Below are 23,857 nucleotides of genomic sequence, written 5' to 3' on the forward strand. Positions count from 1 at the left end.
GTGCTCTAGAAGGTGTACGTGAACTACCCTGGCCAGCAAGATCTCCGGATCTGTCCCCCATTGAGCATGTTTGGGACTGGATGAAGCGTCGTCTCACGCGGTCTGCACGTCCAGCACGAACGCTGGTCCAACTGAGGCGCCAGGTGGAAATGGCATGGCAAGCCGTTCCACAGGACTACATCCAGCATCTCTACGATCGTCTCCATGGGAGAATAGCAGCCTGCATTGCTGCGAAAGGTGGATATACACTGTACTAGTGCCGACATTGTGCATGCTCTGTTGCCTGTGTCTATGTGCCTGTGGTTCTGTCAGTGTGATCATGTGATGTATCTGACCCCAGGAATGTGTCAATAAAGTTTCCCCTTCCTGGGACAATGAATTCACGGTGTTCTTATTTCAATTTCCAGGAGTGTATGTCTGGTGACACTGTGACAAATTAGCTACTTCCTGGAATGACAGAGAATTATCTTGCAAGATTCACCTGATAAATTAATGGTATATCAGTCAAAGACTCTGAATGAATTCCACTTCGGTGTGTCACCGACTTACCAAAAATATATTTGCAGACAGGGGAGATTACTTTCGTGACGGATTGTACAGAGTAAGAGTCAGTAGCTCTCAGTTTCAAACTGATGTGTGAAACACATTATATCTCCTCTGTGACAGAGCTCCAAACAGTTATATCGAAGTCAGAACGACATCTTTTGAAGTTTTGCTATCATAAGACTTTTCCTTACGTTCAGTAACTAGTAGATCTAGAGGTATAAAACATAAAATACTGCTGAACAGCTACTTAAAATACGCAAATCTGTTAATGAAATCGTATCACTGAGTACTCTGTTAACTGTTTTTTATTCAGCGACTACTATCACAGTCACACTGTCGAGTTTATTTTGTAGTCTGGTGAAGCTACTTGAGTGTGACAAAGGACTTCATGTTAAATTTAGATAGCCATCCACTTTATTTGAGTGCTGCTTATTAATAGCATTACCAATTAAGTCACTGAACAAAATAAACAAAAATATCACACAAAATGTCAACAATATATTCAACCTCGTTATCAAAAACTGTCTGATGACGGGAAAGTAGTTTACAGAACCGACGCACGTAGCGACTAGTTGATTCTGAGTTAAGCCACGTTTAAAGTGCAATACCCAAAACAAAATAAACAAAAGAAAACAATAACGAACTTTCAGAATGAGATTTTCACTCTGCACCGGAGTGTGCGCTGATAAGAAACTTCCTGGCAGATTAAAACTGTGCGCCCGACCGAGACTCGAACTCGGGACCTTTGCCTTTCGCGGTCAAGTGCTCTACCATCTGAGCTACCGAATCACGACCCGCGCCCGGCACTCACAGCTGTACTTCTGCCAGTACCTCGTCTCCTTCCTTCCAAACTTTACAGAAGCTCTTCTGCGTGGTGGTATGGGGTGCCATTGGTTACACGTCTAGGTCACCTCTTGTTCGCACTGACGGCACTTTGGACAGTGGACGTTACATTTCAGATGTGTTACGACTTCATTCGATCCCTGCGAAACCCTACATTTCAGCAGCATAATGCACGACCGCATGTTGCAGGTCCTGTACGGGCCATTCTGGATACAGAAAATGTTCGACTGCTGCCCTGGCCAGCACATTCTCCAGATCTCTCACCAATTGAAGATGTCTGGTCAATGGTGGTCGAGCAACTGGCTCGTCACAATACGCCAGTCACTACTCTTGATGAAATGTGGTATCGTGTTGAAGCTGGATGGGCAGCTGTACCTGTACACGCCATCCAAGCTGTGTTTGACTCAATACCCAGGCGTATCAAGGCCGTTATTACGGCCAGAGGTGGATGTTCTGGGTACTGATTTCTCAGGATCTGTGCACCCAAATTGCATGAAAATGTAATCACATGTCAGTTCTAGTATAATATATTTGTCCAATGGATACCCCTTTATCATCTGCATTTTTTCTTGGTGTAGCAATTTTAATGGGCAGTAGTGTAATATCCAAGTTAAGGGCTCTGACTTCACCTTTGAATGTTCCTCGACATTACTGTGGAATCCAATGAAATAGTCAGCTCTGGAAATGCGGAGTCAGTCTTGAAAGTTACTACTCGTTGAACGATTATTCGGTTTCCACACTTAAGTGTGGGACTTAGAGAGAGGGAGACAGAGAGAGAGAGAGAGAGAGAGAGAGAGAGAGAGAGAGAGAGAGAGAGAGAGTATACCGTCGCTGATAGAACCAAGTCCATGCTGCTCAACTACCGTTGTTCGTGTTATGTTGTCTGCTGTAGATTCTGATAGTAACAACGGTATCCCTGGACTGTTCACAGTAAGATACTCTCTTCCCTACCTTTTTAATCATAAAGAATCCTGCTCCCGTTATAACGTTTTCTGCTGCTGTCGATAATACTCTACGCTCATCTGACAAGAAAACGCGTTTCCCTTTTCCGACTTTCTATCTACCGTAGCACTTACTTTAATCCTTTGCAGTCCCCTCCCGTAGATCTTAATGGTGGACTATTCCGGGATCTTTTGTCCTGTGGATAGACGTTATGTGTCTTTAAAACAGTGGTTCCCATTGCCTTCTGCATCCTGATGCCATTGATCACTGCTGATTCATTAGATTTTAAGTGCAGTTTCCCACCCCAAGGACAAAAGAGTGTTCTGAACCACTGTCCGCTCCTCTGCCCTCTTTGACATGGCCGTTACCAGAATGAGGATGACTTCTTGTGCCCGATGTCATTGGCAGCCAGTGCTGGTTATTAATCAAAATTTAAGGGTTGCCGAGATTCGGAGATTCGAACCCGGGACCGAGGACACTACCCCCTCCCCCCCCCCCCCCCGCCACCCCTTTTGTTGTTTTGTTAGGGCCACAGTCTGCTACAGTTTGGAGGAGACAATGTGGGCACCGGCTGAATATCGAGTCCTGGCCACGATGCCCCTGTCTCCCCGTAGCTGAGCTGCACCAATGCACTGTTAATATTAACTTACTAATTTATTTATTTCATTTTTTTGTGCAGATATATACTGAGAGAAACAAATTAAAATTAGTCCACCCACTCGGAACCGCAAGGTGATACAGGATGGCTGGCGGGCCGAGTCCAAGGTCAGGGCGCGTCATGTTTCATCCCGAATCGGGTGGGCACCTGCCAAGCTGGGAACACTGCAACTTAATGGAGGCGAGGTAAAGACGCTGTTAAGATAACTGGCAAAATAGGGAACAGCGCGCAACAGCTGCATGCGCTGTCTGCAAGTATTGCTAAAAATCAAGGCCCGAGTGAGGAGAATCTCCGGATAGATTTGCCAAAAAATCTAGCCCGTTATTTAGAGAAATACCCGAGACTTTGTTACAGGAAAATATTCCACCACTGGGTAAAGAAAGGAGTAGGGGCCAATAATATGTGACGACACCGTAGAAGACACGCGACCATTTGTCGCCCCAGCAACCAGACACAATGGCTACATAGTTTAATCGGTGATAAGCATCGTCGACATTATGGCAAACGGTGCTGAGAGGAAAGTCCTTCACTGGTATTTCTGGGAAGTGCTGAATAGTTGTATAGGTCGCATAATACCAAGTCGATCTGATATACGTGGGAAACAAACTGTGATGAATGTGTCGCCAAATAACAGACCACCGCGACAATGGGAACTAGCGTTCTGCGATGTTACAGGCGATTCCACTCAAGAAAAGGACGTACAAATCTTTTGACCGCGTCAGGCGCGTTCATGGGAGTTCGGCGCGAGCACAACTGAGTTCCACAATGAAGACCGCGATGTGTGCAAACGCGGGCCTGATGCTACCTACTGGGACCCACTATGAGAGCGAATCTGGCAGAAGGACAGAAAGTAAGTGATGCGTAATGGAGGCCTTGACATTGCCCCGTTGTTTGTACATCGTGGCCGTGTAAAGTGCTACTGCTCGATAGCAGACATTCGTAAGACGAAGCACTCATGCACGCGGCGGTCGTGTGCGTGTCACGGCGTACTTTTAAGATGTACCCAGTCATCATAAAATATCTGAATGACGCTTGAATACAACGTTCTATCGAAATGGCAGCAGTAGAATGTGCGCAATGTTTTCCATTTTGAATGCTACACAGGTATTCAAGTAGGCAACATGTGCATGGGATCGTGGCGGCGTAGGGATCTGTGACCAATCATCATGCAGGTGTATTTCGAGAAACTTGATGAAAATGACCTCCGCCGTACAGCGCTTTCACGTTGTAAAGGTGATCCCAAGTATGCGGAGATGTTGAACACAGGGAAGGGGCGCCAGTTCTTCAGGGGTAACCCGCGACCAATAGACAGTGCCATGGATTTGCGGGCATTCATCACACCTCCAGCCACTCTCCCATGAGCCGTCATGGTGTCGAGGATCCGTGATACCTCCTCCCGAGAACGAAGGAGGAGCAGTAGGCCATCTGCGTACGCTCGACATCGGAATGTGTAAACGCGTAATGAGAGACCCGACGACTACGTCGTCAGCAGGCTTATGAGCGCTTCCAGCGCCGTTGCATAAAGGTACATGGAAAGGCGGCAGCCTTGTCGGACCGTCCGTTGAATCTGTATCGGACCTGCCACACGCTAACTGACCTTGACCAACGAACGCGCACTCCTAAAGAGCCGGACAGGGAAGACCATCCGTTCTAGACTCATGCTCATAAATTAAGGATAATCCTGACACATGGTGAAACAAGGCTCTGGTGGGTGGTTTGCGGGTTTAAATCACCTTGGGATAAGATCATGCGGTGCATCTGACCTGCGGTCGTCGCACGATGGCGGTGGCAGCAGTCCACATACGCAGAGGTATGTTGGTGCATGTCAGAGTACGGGGCAGTGAGCAAGTGTGCAGACGTTTTCAGACGTGCTAATGGTGACTCTGTGTTGAAAATGGCTCATAGAACACATATTGATGACGTTATGAGGAGTAGAATACCAGGGCGACTGGAGGCTGGTCAAACATAGCAGGTCGTAGCACTGGCCCTTCGCGTTCCCACAAAGTGCGATCTCAAAATTATATGACAACGATTCCAGCAGACAGGAACTGTGTCCAGGCGCTACAGTACGAGACGTCCACAGTGTGCAACGCCACAAGAAGACCAATATCTCACCATAATTTCCCGCAGATGGCCGCAGAGTACTGCAGGTAGCCTTGCTCAGGAGCTTACTGCAGCCACTGGAACAGTTGTCTCCAGACACAGAGTCTACACACGACTGAACAGACGTGGTTTATTCGCCCAGGGACCTGCAAGATGCATTCCACAGACCCCCGGTCACATGAGAGCCCGTAAAGCCTGGTGTCGAGAACACAGCACATGGTCAATGGAACAGTGACCCCAGGTTATGTTCACGGACGAGTACAGGTGTAGTCTGAACAGTGATTCTCGCCGGGTTTTCATCTGGCGTGAATCAGGAACCCCTTAATGTCCTTGAAAGGGACCTTTATGGATGTTGTGGTTTGGTTTTGTGGGGTGGGATTATGATTGATGCACATACATCCCTGCATGTCTTTGACAGAGGAACTGTAACAGGTCAGGTGTATCGGGACGTCATTTTGCATCAGTATGTCCGGCTTTTCAGGGGCGCAGTGGGTCCCACCATCCTCCAGACGGATGATAACGCACGGCCCCACAAAGCTGCTATCGTGGAGGCGTACCTTGAAACAGAAGATATCAGGCGAATGGAGTGGCCTGCCTGTTCTCGATATCTAAACCTAATCGGGCAAGTCTGGGATTATCTCGGCCGACGTATCGCTGCACGTCTTTAAACCCCTACGACACTGCAGGAGCTCCGATAGGCACTGGTGCAAGAATGAGAGGCAATACCCCAGCAGCTGCTCAACCACCTGATCCAGAGAATGCTAACCCGTTGTGCGGCCTGTGTACATGTGCATGGTGATCATATCCCACACTTCTGTCTGGGTACATTCGCAGGAAACAGTGGCGTTTTGTTGCACATGTGTTTCGGGACGGTTTTCGCAACTTATCACCAATACCGTGGACTTATAGATCAGTGTCGTGTGTATTCCCTATGTGGCTATGCTATTAGTGCCTGTTTTGTGTAGTGCCACGTTGTGTGGCACCACATTCTTCAATTATGCTTAATATATAATCATGAGTGTAAGATAGACTATAGGAAAGCATGGCGCATGCTGTCAAATGCTCTTTTAAATTCTACGGCAACAATCGCCACACGAAGTCTGCACGCCTCTGTCAACGCAGTAACATCACAACAGTCCTCAGTCGCAGTCTAGACGTTAACTGTGCCACCTGGCGTAGTTTTCGCGTTGGAAAGGACACGTAGTTGGTGCGGTCTGCAGCGCACCGCCAAAAACCGCACAGAAGTATTGTAATCAACATTTAATAAGGTGATAGTGCGGTATTGGCGGCATGTATTAATGCCAGGCGTCGGTTTATGCATGAGAACAACAATATCCTCACAAAAGTTGGCGGAATCGCAGACGCAGACATAATCAGTTCATTATACATGTCCGTCCACCATGTAGACCACAATGCGTACGAGTCCGGTGATGCCTGGTGACTTGCACAGTGCACCCCTGAAGGTAGCGGTAGTGACATCTATTAATATAACTCATTCCTCAAGTGTGAGAGTGCGCGGAACTTCCACGGCGATAGTATTGTGGTCCAGGACGGCCCCATCGTCGACACGGTAGACTCGGGGATAATGTTCGACAAGGCTATCGACCATGTCCGCTTGGCAGGTGACCCGATGCGCACGATTGTCTACGAGTTCAGTGACTAAGTTTTGTCTGCAGTGTCTGCGATCGTCAACAATACGATATATGGAGGGATTCTCCAGCCACATCACATCAGGTCTGCGGGCCACGCACCACAGGCCCCAGCTGTATCTAGGGAGTAATCGCTAGCAGCTTCGCCTTAACCATGCTGCTTTCAGTTTGTTCTTCCGGGGAGCTGGCTGGCCATGAAGACCGCGGAGAGTGCTGAAGTAGAGGACTACAGCGTGCCTTCCACCTCCCTGCTGTAAGTTATGAATGTTGAGCCGGCGCATCGGTTTGGCATATTTCAGCCACCAGTCCACGATGGATGCGGAGGATCGGAGATGCCTTCGCATTTTGTCATTGATACGTTGGTGACAATCAGGATCTGGCAGATGCTGAGTATTGAGTTTCCGTGGTGCTCGACTCCTCCAAACATCCTGCTCGTGAAGGAGCAATGCAAACATGTACGCATAGTGGCCAGAGAACACCAAAGACCAGCACTCTACATCGAGCACCACATGAACCATCCTACTGGAGACGGCAGTCTAACCGACTAACCGAACGGCTCGTGTGAAACATGATGCCGGGTCGACTACCCGATGTCTCCCAGGTATCCCGTAAGGCAAACAATGAGGCGCAAAATTCGGGTACTGATGTTTCTGGCCGAGTACACAGTTAAAGTCCCTTCCAAAGAGAAAATGTTCATCTTGACATAAGGACAGTGGGGAAATCTCCTCCCCATAAAATCGTGCTCTTTCACGCCGACGTCCAGTACCAGAAGTCGCATATACTTTAATGACAGGTGTGGTGTAAATTGTAGAAGCCATACACCTAGAAAATGGGAGATACGTGATGTCGTCAATCGGGATGCCTTCGCGCACATAGACCGCCACTCCATGGCCAAGGTGATCTCCATGAGGGTCATAAAAGTCATATCCTACTACCTTGGGTAGCGGTACCAAATGCACCCCTGCAACACTGGAATGTCTAGTTCTGAAGCCCATATCATTTCTTTCAGAAGATGGACCTTGACCAGCGGGCGGTCGCCGTTGTCACTGAGTGTCACGATACTGTATGCATGGAGCTGTGCCCTGTGTGGGGAGGGAGGGGGGGGGGAAGTGCAGGTTGCTGCTGTGAAGATGCCGGGGCACCCGTCAGCAAGAGCTCCTGGAGCCCCACGCAAGGCGCAGTAGTTGACGTCAGCAGGTCGCCTCACGTAACAGTGGAGACTTCTCTACGCTACCGGCTTTTTCTCCAAAATCCTCGTTCTACACCCACGTTGACTCCATGCAATGGTATCGATGTGTGCAACGGCTGCCGACTCTGCCGGATCGACTGGTATCGTTCCTTCTTAGGTAGCGTCTTCAGAAGCAAGAACATTCCGTTCCATCGATGCGTCACTGAGGGCCGCCGTTCCACAAACGCACTGACGACGTCGTCATCCAAGGTCACAGACGCTGGAAAGTTGGCATCATTTGGACAGAGAAAAGAGTTCCGTTCCGAAGTCGTGTAGTGTCTCCTTTTGCGTCGTTTAGGGGAGCGCTGTCAACGCAATCGTCCTTCCGCGTCCGAAAATGAGCGGGAGTCTCGCCAGTCAGACAGAAAGGCCACCGTCGGGGCAGCCAGAGAGTCGGCCTCGACTTCAGCGTCGGCCACAGATGCAGCCGAAGCAATAGGAGAAACCCGGACATGACTAAAGTTCATCGTCAGTCACCTCGTCCGCAACAGATTCCAGAAGGAACGGAACAACATCCGTCAGGTTTTTACGCGATTCAGAGTGGTGCCGGTCGGCGGGCAGTGACTTAAGCGCTGTCGCATATGTGATCGAAAGTACCGTAGACGACAAGGGAAGTACCACTTCTCCAGTTGGTAGCTGCGTTATCCATCGCTGCGTTCGTTCAGATCTGATGTGTCCCTCATTTCCACACCCAGAACAAATACACTGCTGTCCGTCGTACATGATTACGGTCTGACATCCGTTAATGGACAGATAAAACGAAACATTGCTGCACAGATCAGTTGTGATCTCACACACCTGTTTAAGGACAGGGTATGTGAGGATGTGGGCAAAGAGTTCTGTCTTACAATCACGAACAGCATCTTACTGCCGGAAAGACGCTATGTCGTCCTCTACGGGTACCTCGAATAACAGTTCGAACAAGGTAATAGTTCTAACGCCTAAACTCGCATGTTCGACTTCGATCACGACGACATTACCATGAGAGTGACAGAAACGGAGTCCCTGTTTAGACGCGTTCAAAACGCGCTCGCACGCGACGTCATTGATCATTTTAAAGTAAACCGTGTTGCTCAGAATCGAGAAGAGTATACCCACAAATTCCGATGGTAGGATCTTCCCCTACTCACGGAGGAAACGATCCACATCTAAGGATTTCGGTCGTGCAAATATCGAGCAGAAGTAGAAACGGTATTTGGATCTCGTGAACTACCGGACACCCCCAAAAAACATACGTTTTTCATATTAGGTGCAATGTGCTGCCACCTACTGCCAGGTACTCTATATCAGCGACCTCAGTAGTCATTAGACATCGTGAAAGAGCAGAATAGGGGGCTCCGCAGAACACACGGACTTCGAACGTGGTCAGGTGATTGGGTGTCGCTTGTATCATACGTCTGTACACGAGATTTCCCCATTCCTAAACATATCTAGGTCAACTGTTTCCGATATGATGGTCAAGAGGTAACGTGAAGGGACATGTACAACACAAAAGCTTACAAGCCGACCTCCTCTCAAATGTTCAAATGTGTGTGAAATCTTATGGGCCTTAAGTGCTAAGGTCAACAGTCCCTAAGCTTACACACTACTTAACCTAAATTATCCTAAGGACAAACACACACATCCATGCCCGAGAGAGGACTCGAACCTCCGCCGGGACCACGACCTCTTCTGTTCACTGACAGAGACCGCCGACAGTTCAAGAGGGTCGTAATGTGTAATAGGCAGACGTCTGTCCACACCATCACACAGGAGTTCCAAACTGCATCAGGATCCATTGCAAGTACTATGACAGGCGGAGGTGAGAAAACTTGGATTTCATGGTCGAGCAGCTGCTCTTAAGCCACGCATCACGCCAGTAAACGCCAAACGACGCCTCGATTGGTGTGAGGAGTATAAACATTGGACGAATGAACAGCGGAAAAACGCTGTGTGGAGTGACGAATCACGATACACAATGTGGCGATCCGATGGCAGGATGTGGGTATGGCGAATGTCCGTTGAACACCAACTACCAACGTGTGTAGTGCCAACAGTAACATTCGGAGGCAGTGGTATTATGATGTGGTCGTGTTCTTCATAGAGGGGGCTTGCACCCCTTGATGTTTTGCGTGGCACTATGACAGCACAGGCCTACATTGATGTTCTAAGTACCTCATTGCCTCCCACTGTCGAAGAGCAATTCGGCGATGGCAACTGCATCTTTCAACACGGTCGAGCACCTCTTCATCTGTTCATAATGTGCGGCCTGTGGCGGAGTGGTTACACGTCAATAATGAACTGGCCTGCACAGAGTCCTGACCTTAATCCTATAGAACACCTTTGGGGTGTTTCGGAATGCCGACTTCGTGTCAGGCCTCACCGACCGAAATCGATACCTCTCCTCAATGCAACACTCAGTGAAGAAAGGGCTGCCATTCCCCAAGAAACTTTCCAGCACCTGATTGAACGTATGCCTGCGAGAGTGAAAGCTGTATTCAAGGCTAAGGGTGGGCCAACACCGTATTGACTTCTAGCATTACCGATGGAGGGTGCCACAATCTTGTAAGTAATTTTCAGCCAGGTGTCCGAATACTTTTGATGACATAGTGTATTTGCCATGATGTAGCGTGCGATGCCTATAACTCTACTGTCTGCTACTGCTATACCATAATCTTAAAGTAGGAGGCAGGTCGTGAAATAAAACTATCTTGTTATAGCAATGATAGTATGAAGAAGCAGAGCAGTGTTACCCTCTGAGAGGAATTTTCTTATGCTCACCGTGTTGTACCTAACGGAGGTGGCTTATCGGAAGTGAAAGTCAGAATTATGTCAATATTCAAACAGTAACAGATAATATTTTACCTAGCTACACTGTTTAAAGAATAAAGAAAACGGTCGCCAGCCTAATTAGAGAGACACTGGACTCGCATTCGGGAGGACGACGGTTCAATCCCGCGTCCGGTCATCCTGATTTAGGTTTTCCGTGATTTCCCTAAATCACTCCAGGCAAATGCCGGGATGGTTCCTCTGAAAGGGCACGGCCGACTTCCTTCCACATCCTTTCTTAAACTGATGAGACCGATGACCACGCTGTCTGGTCTCCTTCCCCAGAGAACCAACCAACCTAATTAGAGAGAATGATTGACATTCTTGTTCAAGAAAATAAGTATGAGTAATTTTAAATGGACAAACACAATCTATACTTTGCCACACGTGAGTGCAATGGACTCTGGCACCTGAATACAGTATGTTCACTTTAAGGTTGGAGTTGACAGAGTTGAACAAACTATTTGCATAAATATAACAGATAACAATACACACTATTACTTTCAGGACTTATTAAAACTGAATGGTCTTTATAACATTACTATTAATATTCGCTGTAGAATCATAAATTGGACATAGGTTCAGTATTACTTTTCACACATTTTTCTGTCTGACAAAAAGTTGTAAATATATTTCACTGCAATATTATGAACTGGTCATAGGTTAAGGCTCTCTCAGCTAAATGCTTTCCTATTTAGGATGAAAGTTAAATGGAAATCTCTAACAGGTTACTTCTCACTGTCTTTTGAGTAAAGAAATTGTTGTTTTCATAGATAGTGGTCTTTCTATTAATTTTTATTTATCATGAGCATAAAGGATAACCCGTGGATCCTATCACACTATTAATATGCACTCTCAATACACAAAAGAAACCAGTGCTTAGCAAGCATGAGTATATAATTTTCCACAATTGCAGTTTTAAACTTTTACTACAGTGGGACACAAAATTGACATATTTTTAAGATACTGACTCACCTTTTGCGAATTACAACAGGCAGCAATGTGATCATTTACTAAGCAAAACTTTATAAGCAGCAATTTTAAGAACTTTCAATTTTGAAGTTGGCAACAACATATTAAGAAGCAGTTTTAATAGAAAAATTATTTTCAGCAAGCATCATTTACTTTAGTTCACTCTTTTGCCAAATTAACTTTCTTTTTGCTATGTTACAGAGGCATTATTTAGTTAAAACACTAGGCTTTAATATTGTTTGAATAAGGACACTCGGTAATTACTTTAGTTCAAACGGAGAGGAACCTGAGGGGTGTTATGATAAGGAGAAAAAGATCGAGGTAGGTACATAAATTCAGTTATAAATTACCTTATATTTGAGCACACTAACACTTTCAATAAGCTGATCCTTCACTGTGCATTACTACAGTGTTCCATTAAAGTGATTGCGCAATGTGGTGGCGATTGCACGTTAGTAGGTGGATTTGCAGGTAGAATTGCCGGACTCTGTCATTTCTTGGTGGCGATGGTAGACATCAATTCCATAATAGCTCCGGTTCTTTATCCATCCATCAGAGGCATTGGAAAGTTCCAGGAAAAGCCTCTCTCAGAACCAACACAATACACAACTTTTACATGAGCAGTTCACAGTTTGGTAGCTCGCCCCCGACTGACTCTTTGTTCCACCTTTTCTACCTAGGCCAACCACAATTTGCTCGCACTACTCAGTTCCGTTCCCTAGGGGAACCACAACACCTTTTACATATAACATAACTAAGGACCCTAAGTGAAGGTCAGCAGTTTACATAACAGAGAACAAACATTTTAAATAAAACAAAACCTTTGAACATATTGACATTTCTAAAAAGGATTTTTTAAACAAATTCCAAATAAATACAGTAAGTTTTGTATCCCTCCAATTGCGACAAAGAATTTAAATGGCAGATACACTACACTGCCTAGAATCAAATCATGACATCAAAGTTTTTACAAAGAGAGGAGTATATAATTTTGTGTTATCCATTCAATCAAACACATTTACTGAAGCTCAACGATGTAACATTAAATAAAACAAGAGGCAAAATAAATCAGTAGAGCATTAGAGCTATGATGTTAAAGGCCCACGCGCAGGCTAAGTCACAATTTAAACAAACGCGAGTTTACACGCTCCGCAGGCGGAAGTACGTCACGTCCACTCTGGGCGGCTGCTAAGACCAGACTGTGCCTAGACCACTTGTGGTTCTCTGAACACTGTATCTTAACTAATTCCACGTTACATCTTCCATGGACTTGTTGTGGCTTATGTGATCGAAGCTGATGCTCTGGATAACCTATAAATACTCGTCATTTTTAGTCAATAACATCGATACCTACGTTGGTCCATGAATCTACGAGTCTACAAGTCTATCAGTCTACGAATCTACATGGCTCAGCCAGTCACGTTCTCCGCACTCAGCCTCCACTGTCTGCGGCCTGGCTGTGTACTTACCACTCTCCTGGTGACGGGACACCTGGAGGGCCTACTTCAGCAGCAGCTGACCTGCTACCTTGGAGGTCTACAGCCCGTGTCCAGGACTGTGGAGCAGTTGAACAGCATTTGCCTGTGCCGCAAACTGCTTGCTACCTGCTCTGCTATGAGCACACTGTGCAACTGTGAGCTGGCCTTTCTACACGGGGTACCCGACGGGGTCCTGCGCGCCATGGTGCCAAACCGGGGCCTATAGGCTGCTAGCCACGTGCTCACCACAGCGTCTTCCTAGACCGTTGAGAGCTGCTGATGTCCTGCAGGCGCTGGTTTCCCGGGACGACAACACGACTATTGAATATCGAGTTATAAATTAATGGTTAGCGAATTTTTCAGAATGACGTCTCGGCGGTCGTCTACTAGGTACTCGTTACGCACTCATAAATCCCCTGGTGCACAATGGGTATCCTGATAACGATCTACCCAGTTTCACAAACCACCACAGCGGCCGACCATCCCAAGTACTATACACTGAATTCAACTGCCTTTACATAAAAAGAAGGAGAAACTACAGAAGAAACATAAAAACATGATACATAAATCTTTGTAAGCGCTTACTGAATTCAGTTATTTCATGAAGTGCAGCTTTGTAATAGTGTTTAGCTATCTCTAATGACCCCGCTATCGGCAGGACGTTAAATCCTAATCTTCCTTCCTTCCTTACAATAGTATTTAGATCCCCTCGACTTTTATATGCAGTCATGGATTGTGTGGCTGGTCCCGGTGGAGGTTCGAATCCTCTTTCGGGCATGGATGTGTGTGTTTGTCCTTAGGACAATTTAGGTTAAGTAGTGTGTAAGCTTAGTGAATGATGACCTTAGCAGTTAAGTCCCATAAGATATAAAAAAATACTTTCATGTCAGCTCTTTTTCCTTCCTGCCAATCTCATATTTTTCCATTTTCACATTGGCAGTTTCAATCGTATCAAACGATCAAGCTAAGATATAAAATAAGACAGAAAAGAAAGAGGAGGCATTTCTTTAGTGTCTTACAAATGACGTGTGACGCCCTTTAAAAGAATTAGTAGTATAAAATAATGAAATACTACTGTACTGCTACAGATTTCAGTTTGTAGAGACGTATGTACTGTTAGTAACTTAGGCAGCATTTTATCTAGAATGAGAGTGAGCGAGGAGGTCAGAAAGAAGTAGTTGTAAGGCATCCCACAGTGTTGTTGAATAAAATTGTTTTCTATAAACAAATTCAGTCGTAGACGTCTACGTCTCCCACACAACTACGTGAACAGGTCGAGCAGGTGTGGCATAACGTATATCCTGACAACATTCGTCATCTGTATGATCGACTGGATGCCATACGATTGACTGCATTGTCATACGTGGGCGCTCCACTACGTACCGTTGTGGGTGTTTCAGCAAGGTTCGATACCTAGTACCTCTGAACCGCTTGTGCTATTGATCAGTAAATGAAATCATTTCATGTATTCACATGCACTGTTGCAACATAGATCTTGAGTGAACCGGAAACCTCTACAAGGATGTACTAATTTTTTCTTTCCGGCACTGTATATGTCAATTATTCTGGATGGAGTAAGTTGTAGAACATGTACAGGTGAAGCCGATCTTCATCGAGAAAATTTCGGAGGCTGCTCAAGGAGATATCCAGAATACCTCAGTATCAGGGACGCATGTTCTCTGATTGCGCGCCACAGAGTAATGAAATCGCGTTTGATTTCTTACCCCGATTTACCTTCATGCCCTTATGTATCTGCATCCATCTAAAAACGGCGCAAATGTAGATGGTGGACTCAGTGTGTCTTGTTTGAAAAGAAATTTGATCGATTCACTCACTTTACTTGCTACTGAGAACAGTAATGCAAACTATAAATTTAGCCCTCAAGCTTACGATTGGTTCTTCCGATTCCGTCAGGAGTACTTTTTCCGGCAGTGTTAATGACGATACGCGAAAGTATAGAGAGGTTTAGAGAAGAAGACTTGGCTGATACACACCTCATGTATGGATTCACTTAAATTAATGGAAGCGCGGCACAAAGACTTTATGTTTAAATCTTCTCGCAGCCACAGCAGACACACAGCGTTTTTCTATCTCCCTGAACGTTGGTGCATCACTCTATGTCTCGTGCTGTACATTTCAGTGATTGCGTGTTACTGCCATCTTCATTATTGTTAAGGCTTTTTTTCGAAGGAACAAATCTACATATATACTCCGCTAGCCACCAAGCGATGTGTGGCGGAGGGCACAATTCGCGCCAAAGTCATATTCCCCCCCCCTTGTTTCACTCGCGGACCGCGTGAGGGAAAAACGACTGTCTGAACGCCTCAGTACGAGCTCTTATTTCCCTTATCTTTGAATGATGATCATTACGCGATTTGAAAGTTGGAGGTAATAATATAATATTCATAAAAACAATGGCAGTTAGGGTAATAAATCGAATAAGTCTTAATTACGTTACTGTTCTGTATAGAGCCGCTGGAAAGCACAGGCCCCTCATACAAACGTAATCAAAAAATATCCCTGAACAACCTCCGAATCTTATCTCTGTAGTTGATAAGTGATCCATCCATATTTCTGGAAATATTCACTGGAAGTAAACATCTCAGTTATTTCTTGCTTTCTCATTATCTTCTGGCGCTTTATTTTCCTAAATAAAGAAACTGAGTACGTGGAGTAACTGTCCATAAAGGGAAACAGACATGGGTAGTAACAGCCTTACGAAATGAACGTGACATCATTGTAAAACTGTACGCCTGTAATTCGAGCTTCGTAGTTGCTTTTGCTCGAGCAACGGGAAATGACTTTATTCGCTTAGCGAGTAACGTTCCCTTCCCAAAGATCTCGGGATGAGCGCCCGGGAAGCACTGGGACTGCTGCAGCAGAAATCTTTGGGCGGTATAACGTGAGGCAATAACCGCACGCTGCTGCTGCAGCCGTAAAGTGGCGAGATACCGTCATGGTGCCCGTGTTGTCCCACATCTGCGTGAACCTTCTCCTGGTGTCCACAAAAGTTCTTGCGACCTGCTTTATTTTTTTATGGCTACGGGAATAATTATTGGATAAAAGTAGGCACAATCTAATCTCCAGAATAACCTTGCTGTAAGCCTTAGGTATAATTTTCGTTCAAAGGAATAAACAAGATGCCAAGAAGTAAAGCTTTACGGCAGCTAGAAGCATCAGAAATTGAATTCCTAAAATCTTTGAAAGGCTGCGATACGGAAGACAACATTAGAAACAATGTGATAAAGGAACAGGTAGGAGTGCAATCAATAACACAAAGGGCGATCTAATACAAATCTAACTGTAGAGAAAATGTAACCGTATGTAGCCGCAAATCTCCCAAACTAGCAGTGGATTGTAACCTTCAGGTAAGAGAATTGTGGGAACACCGATGATTGGATGGTGAGACCTAACCCTACAACTAACCCTAAACTGGCACAAGGAGGTGAAGAAGACGAAGAGGAAGAAGAAAAAGGAATAAACAAGTAAGCCGTTACACAATAACGTTCTTTGCTCTAGGTTGGTTCTAGGTGGTTTATCGACAACTGCAATACACGATGTAAATGATAATTGTTAACAACGTAACATGCAATACAGCATGCAAACGTACTGCAGTAGCGTACAGGAAGTCTCGACTTCCTGTGATAATGGATACTGTGGTCCTTCAAGTCAGGAAACTACCTCCAGTTACCTACAAAAACCACCTAAGAAACAGTGTATGCTAGTCGCACAATATTTTCAGTATTGTCTCGCTCTTTTCGAGCTAACTATAAATCCTAGAGAAAAAATTAAGATGTCCTTATTCGTAGCTAATTTAATGCAGTTTAATTTTGTGCTAGGATACGTTTACACTAGAGGCCGCGATTTTCGAGTTATTCACGGTAAACTTAGAAAACTGACATTCAAAGACCTCTCCCCCCCCCCCCCCCCCTCACCAAACTCATCCCCTATCACTCAAGATATTTAGTACGTTTTTCACGGCATTCCCTCTTACCACTGTACAAAAATTTGTGAGTAGACGAATTATTTCCTATATTCGATCTTTTTTTCTCTTCATTGACGGGGCTACTACGTCGCCGGATTACATGGCTATTTCGGTAACATTATTAATTTAAACCTTTCCGTGAGGGCATTAAAAGAAAAAAGACTTTAGTAAACGTTATGGGGAACCTAATTACACTTACAGTTCGATCTATACTTAACCATTTGAAGCATTATAGTTTCGTAGTAAGAAGCAGCTGCTAACCGACTTAGTTGTTGCAATTATGCTGTTAAAATTCACAAAATTGAGACTAAGAATTTTCAGAAATGTCAACTGGACAACATATGTGTTCAAGACTAACTCAACGGTGTAACAGGCCTCTCAGTGAAGCCCGAAAATGGTCGAATTTGGGAAATTATACGTTTGGTCTCAATGGACTGCTGCGAACAACATATTATAAATGTTTCTTGTTTCTAAGCAACTCACGGCATTTGCTGTTGGAAACAGTCACGCAAACTAACAATTTTCGCCCTGAAGCTTATATTCAATATGTTCGTTATTGTCATGGGTACTTTTTCGGCAGTGGTTCTTACGCGTTAACATTGACATACTGAAGGGTGAGTGTCGGACGAGTGGTCGTACTTCAGTAACTTTTTTACATTTTCCTTCAATAACTCGAAAACTGCGGCATGTAGCGAAAACGTATGCCAGTGCAAAATTATTCTAAAGTAAATTTCCTACTAAAGGAGGCCGAATTCATTTTTTTCCTAGGGCTAACAGTTGGTGCAAAGTGGGCGAGAGAATACTGAATATATCACGCGAAGCGTATGCGCTGTACCTTAGATGGTCTTTGTCGACGAGTTTGAGGTAGTTTACCAAGTTTATAGGCCACTAATATCCTGTATCCCACTGCTTATCTCGATTAACTCTAAATCGGATTAGACGAATGTAATAATACGACTGTTATCGAAAAATCTTGATTTTCTCGTCGTGATGTTATAGCAGACAATGCAAGGTTCCAGGCTGCTCAGTTGATATCCAAGAGTTGGAAGTCTTCGTATCTTCATTCTGCTCCTTAGATTGAACTCGCTTGGGCCCGAATGCCTGACGTATCAGTTTTCTAGAATAACCATTTTCTCGAAACACTATATTCAAATGTTGTATTTCACACGACAAGCATTCAGGATCAGATACCACACGTGCTCTATCGCACTCTGACGGTGTTGCCAGCTTTTGGTCTGCAAATACAAAATCTGTGTGCGTTGGCTTGCGGTAGACGCTGTGTCCCAAGGTCCCATCTGCTTTTTTTCGTAGCAAAACATCAAGGAAAGGTAAAGTAACATCTTTTTCCACTTCTGTCGTGAAGTTTGTGTTCGGATGGAGTGAATGTAAGTGCTGCAGAAACATACGTAGAGTATCAAGTCCATGTGGCCACACCACAAATGTATCATCCACATACCGCATAAAACAAGAGGGGTTTGAGAGTGGCTAACTCTAGTGGTTTTCTTCAAAGCCATTCATAAAATAATTAGTCACCACAGGATACAGAGGACACCGTCCAGTGGTAAGATTGTTATCCTGTTATCGCTGGTTGGATTGGTCTTGTTTCATATTGCTCCAAACTTTTGGCCGAACATACGTCTAAACGCTGAAACATGGCGGGGCTTCGGTGATGAATTGGCCAGCCATATCGTGGAATTCCATAGAATCTATGGTTCCTCTGCAAGGTCTTACTAATGTTAAATACTACGTGAACATTTTACCGGACCAACTCCGTCGGATGGTACAAAGTTTGTTCCTCAATGGTAAAGTTGAGTCCCAAGGGTACGGGGCCCTGCTCACGCAGCTCGTATCGTCTAGGACTAGTTTCGTGAGCACGAGCATGATCTGTCGCATATCCCGTGGCCACTGCATCATCAAATTTCATTACAATTTAGCCTTTGTAGTCTACTTCGGAGAGAAATGTGCGTGATCGCCATCCAGCTCCATGGTAATTTCTTGAATGGTAGAGAGTTTAGTTTGTCGTTTTTCTATTTTATTTTTGTCCATCACGTGTAGTGTCAGATCAAATAGCTACTCAAAGTAAGTTTTCATGTAAGTAACGTACAACACTTTTTGCTGGTATGCATCACATCTTAAGTAACACAAGTTGAGGGTAATTTTCTGGAAGAAAATATTCCGCTACTATATATATATTTGTTGTTTCTCTTTTCCAGACAAAACTTATCTACATGCACACTCGGTGATGTCCTACGTCAATGACCTCCTGGCTGACCAGAATACGTAGAAAAATAAACATGACGACTGCGCAGCACTCCTGTGGATCTGCATGGCCCACCACTTACGTGCCCATCAAAGTTTAGCGTCAGCCACACGTGCTTCAACTGTTCGAACTAGTAGAGGCGGCAAGGAGTACGGCTTCAGTAGTCAGTCAGTTCGCTCAGGGGCTGGGTGTTGTTTTGTCTTCATCATCATCATGTCACCCCATCGACGAACAAGTCGCCGAAATAGCATCAACTAGAAAGACTTGCACCAGGCGACCGCTCTACCCGACGGGATGCCTTAGCCACACCACGTTTTACTTCACTACTAATTTCCTGCCTTCTATATAATAGATGTATTTCTTGAAGCCAAAGATAAGGGCAGTCAACTGAAAACGCAACAGATGAAAACTATTCACCGTAATTGTTTATACATCGTTTCAGCGTGATGCAAGACGGATACAGGCTTCATGTAAAACGTATTTGGTTGCCCTCGAAACCATGATTGCACGCAGACGTGCAACTCTTAATCCGATGCAAATCGATGGCTACGAACGTCTCTATTCGAGGTCCCCAAGAATGGAAATCTCTTAGGGAGACATCGAGACTGTGTGGAGGATGTGTAAGGGGTTCCCAGCGAAACATCTGCAGCGCACTCAAAACAGTTTGGCACCACGTGGATACGACCACATGTATTAACAGTTATAGTAATTAATTTTAAAATAACGAACGGTTTACTTACCTCTTTTCCATCTGTGTCGTTGTCATTTGACTGCCGCTTATAATGTCAGATCTTCCTCGCCCTCACTCCATTATCAGATCCATAAAAGGCAAAATGAAAAGTTTTTGAAAATTTCTTGGTGAGATAATATTTGCGCACCGATAAGACGTGCTTTAATCTTTCGAAATGCCGGAACACAATCTTCCATGAACACACACACTGATGTTCTTAAGCAGTTTGTGCGAAGGTTCGTTTATCCCGATTATCTACTAAACGACGATGGTCGTCGCACAAGCCACAAAATTCATAAGTTGCTTCTTGGAACTGGGTGTTAGAAAAGTAAGTACTGTTTCCAATTTCTCCTTGTCTGCCGCTATACGTTCTTGCATAAATACATATCCCGAGAATTTTGTCTCCTGCCTACCAAAATATGATTTTATTAAGTTCTCTCGTTCAATTGTACTCCTCCAGTTTCAAATTTTATAAAAGTTCCCTCTAGGTTTGCCAAATTGTCTATTCATGTACTATTTGCAATCACAATGTCATCTACATACAAGGAGACGCATTTGAGTAGTTCTTATCTGAGAAATTACTCCAGTGTTTCAATAAACGCTAATGTGACGTCATTTAGCCCCAATGAAAGCATTTGTCACTGACAGCATCGCACGCCGTACAGGAACATGTGTGCATGCTGGGTCCAGTAAAACCTGATGATACCCAGAGGTGAGATCCTAACTCATAAAAACATTAACGTCATTAAATTTCTGTAGGAACTCTTTGTAATTTTACCGTTGGACTTTTCAATCCGGGAACTCCGATTTTCCCTTCCTGTGTCTAGTTCGAGCTGTAAATCTCCACCCTTCTTATTCACATTGAACAACGGACTGTTTTAGTTACTCCTCTTTTTATCCTGCTCCCAAAATATTCTGCAATTTCTTTTCCACTGTGGCCTTCTTTGCTTATGGGATCGGCAATGAAGGCAAGAACAATAGCATATATGGTTTCATTCTTACTTTGTAAGGCGGCCTTTCATCGCTCTTGTTTTCTGTGACAAAAATGCGTTTGTAATTTTACAATAAGATATGTGCTCCGCAGCTGGGTCTTCTGCTAATTCTTCTGCAGCTACTACTTTCACTTTTATTTCCTCTCTTGATGGATATGCTGCTTTCCGTCCTGTGAGAGATGAGTTACTCCGAAATAGTCAACAGTTACTTCATTCTATTCTTGGTTTTCTTCTTCAACTGCTGCACAGTATACACCTCCTAATCCGCTTCCCTTAGCATTAGCTGTCTTTATCACAAAATTGTGTTTTTCTCCCTCTGTTTTAGTAGCTTCTGTAATCCATTTCTGTTTAAGTTCTGTAGGACAGTCAAATCCTATTAACAACTTAGCATGCAAATGAAGTACTACTATGGTATACATCCTAAACAATACCTCACCGCCGGGCGGTGTGGTCTTGCGGTTCTAGGCGCTTCAGTCTGGAACCGCGTGACCGCTGCGGTCGCAGGTTTGAATCCTGCCTCGGGCATGGATGTGTGTGATATCCTTAGGTTAGTTAGGTTTAAGTAGTTCTAAGTTCTAGGGGACTGATGACCTCAGAAGATATGTCCCATAGTGCTCAGAGCCATTTGAACCATTTTGAACCAATATCTCACCGATATCCAATAGCTCCCCTTACCTTAAAAACACTAAGACTGGGTATTTCCACATCGATCTTCAAGAGCTATAAGTACGAATTCTTAGGAAATGCGTGGACATGAGAGCCAGAGTCCACCATAAATTTCATTCTTTTTCCATTTACCTGCATGGTGATCAGAGTCACTGCGTTCAATTCAGCGTTGTCTCACTCTTCGTCTAATAATCCTTACTGCTCTTCTTTCAATATATACGTCCACATAGCATATATCTACGTGATGTGTCCATCTCCAGTGGCCCTCTCATATAATTCGGAACTAATGCACGTTTTCTTCGTCGTTACGTGTCGGTGCATTTTCGCGACTGTCTACTCTCAGTTCTTCGTTTACGTCTATACCTACATAGCTACACCGCAAGCTGCCTAATAGTGTGTTGCGAAAGGTATTTTGTATAGCTCTGTCACTTCTTCCTTTTCGTGTTCCGGTCATGAATTGTTTAGGATAAGAACGATTACTGTTAAACTTTCGAATGAGCTCGAATATCTCTGATTTTACTTTCATGATTCTTTACCAAGATATATATGTAACAGGAAGCAATATATTGTGTGATTCTTCTAGTAACGTACGCTACCAGTAGTTTAACAGTAAAGTATGCTATGATACAGAACGTCTCTCTTGCAGCATCTCCCACTGCACTTGGCTGAGCATTGCCATGAAACTTTCACGCTTACTAAATGAACCTGTAACGAAACATGGTGTAATTCTTTGGATCTTCTCTGTTTCCTTTGTGGACCCTATCTGATATGGACCCCACACTGATCAGCAATATTCGAGCATAGGTTGAACAAGGTACCGTAAGCTACTTTCTTTGTGCGTGGACTACACTTCTGGGAATTTTTGTGAAGAATCTCACTCTGGCATAGGTCTAACCTGCAACTGGTTTCCCATGGTCGTTCCACTTTCAATTGCTCGCTGCGCATACTCCTAGATATTTTCTCCAAGTGACTACTGCTTGTGATTGTTCTGCAATCGTGTACTCATAATGAGTCTTTTGTATTTGCATTAGATTACATTTACTTATTTTCAGTGTCAATTGCCATTCCCTGAAGAATGTGTCGTTTTTCTGCAGGTCTTCCTTCACTTTGCTACAATTTCTTGGTACTGTGACCTCCGTACATAGCGGTCTCGTCTGCGGAAACCCTCATGTAGCTTTTGATGTTATCCATTGTGTCATTTACACGTATTGTGAAAAGTAATAGTCCATAACACTCCCTTTACTTGTAAGTCCAATATTTTCATTTCGTTGAAAATGACATGCTGGATTCTGTGTGCTAAAAGATATTCAGTCTACACAGCTGGTATTCCGTAGTCCCGTAATCTGTTGATTGGTGTGTAGTGCAGAACTGTGCCAGTATATAGTGTTTTCTGGGTCTCATAGAAAAAGAGATCGAGTTGGGTGTTACAGGATTGTTGGTTTCGGATGACATGTTGTTCCGCTCATAGGAAATTTTCGATCTACAGCAATGTCATAATATGTGATCATAAAATGTGTTAACAAATTCTACTGACTTCACACATACAGACATATAATTTTATGTGTATGTTCGACGACTGTTCTTGAAACTAGGAATGACCTGCGTGTTTTCCAGTCACTAGAATGCTTTGTTCCTCTAGTGACTTATGGTATACAACTGCTAAATGAGAAGTATCATATAAGTTCCAGTGTCTTTTCCACTGTTGAGCTTCCTTAGCACTCCATGGTCACTTATTTCGATGTCTGTCATTTCAAATTTCGTGTTGTGAAGGAGCCAGGTTTAGCCACCATACTCTGTACATTCTTTTTCATTCGTATTTACATTAGAGCACTGTTTACAATGCATTTCGTTTGCTGAAACTAGTTACCTCCACAAACTAACAACTATTGTAGTATTGCGTGCCTGGGAGTTAATCAGAGCTAAGCACTAACAGAGAGGGGGATGTGGGCCACGCGTGACTCGGAAGCCACTATCGGCTAAGGAGGGGCTGGGAAGAG

The sequence above is a fragment of the Schistocerca serialis genome, chromosome 1 (assembly GCF_023864345.2).
Source record: "Schistocerca serialis cubense isolate TAMUIC-IGC-003099 chromosome 1, iqSchSeri2.2, whole genome shotgun sequence".
NCBI lineage: Eukaryota > Metazoa > Arthropoda > Insecta > Orthoptera > Acrididae > Schistocerca > Schistocerca serialis.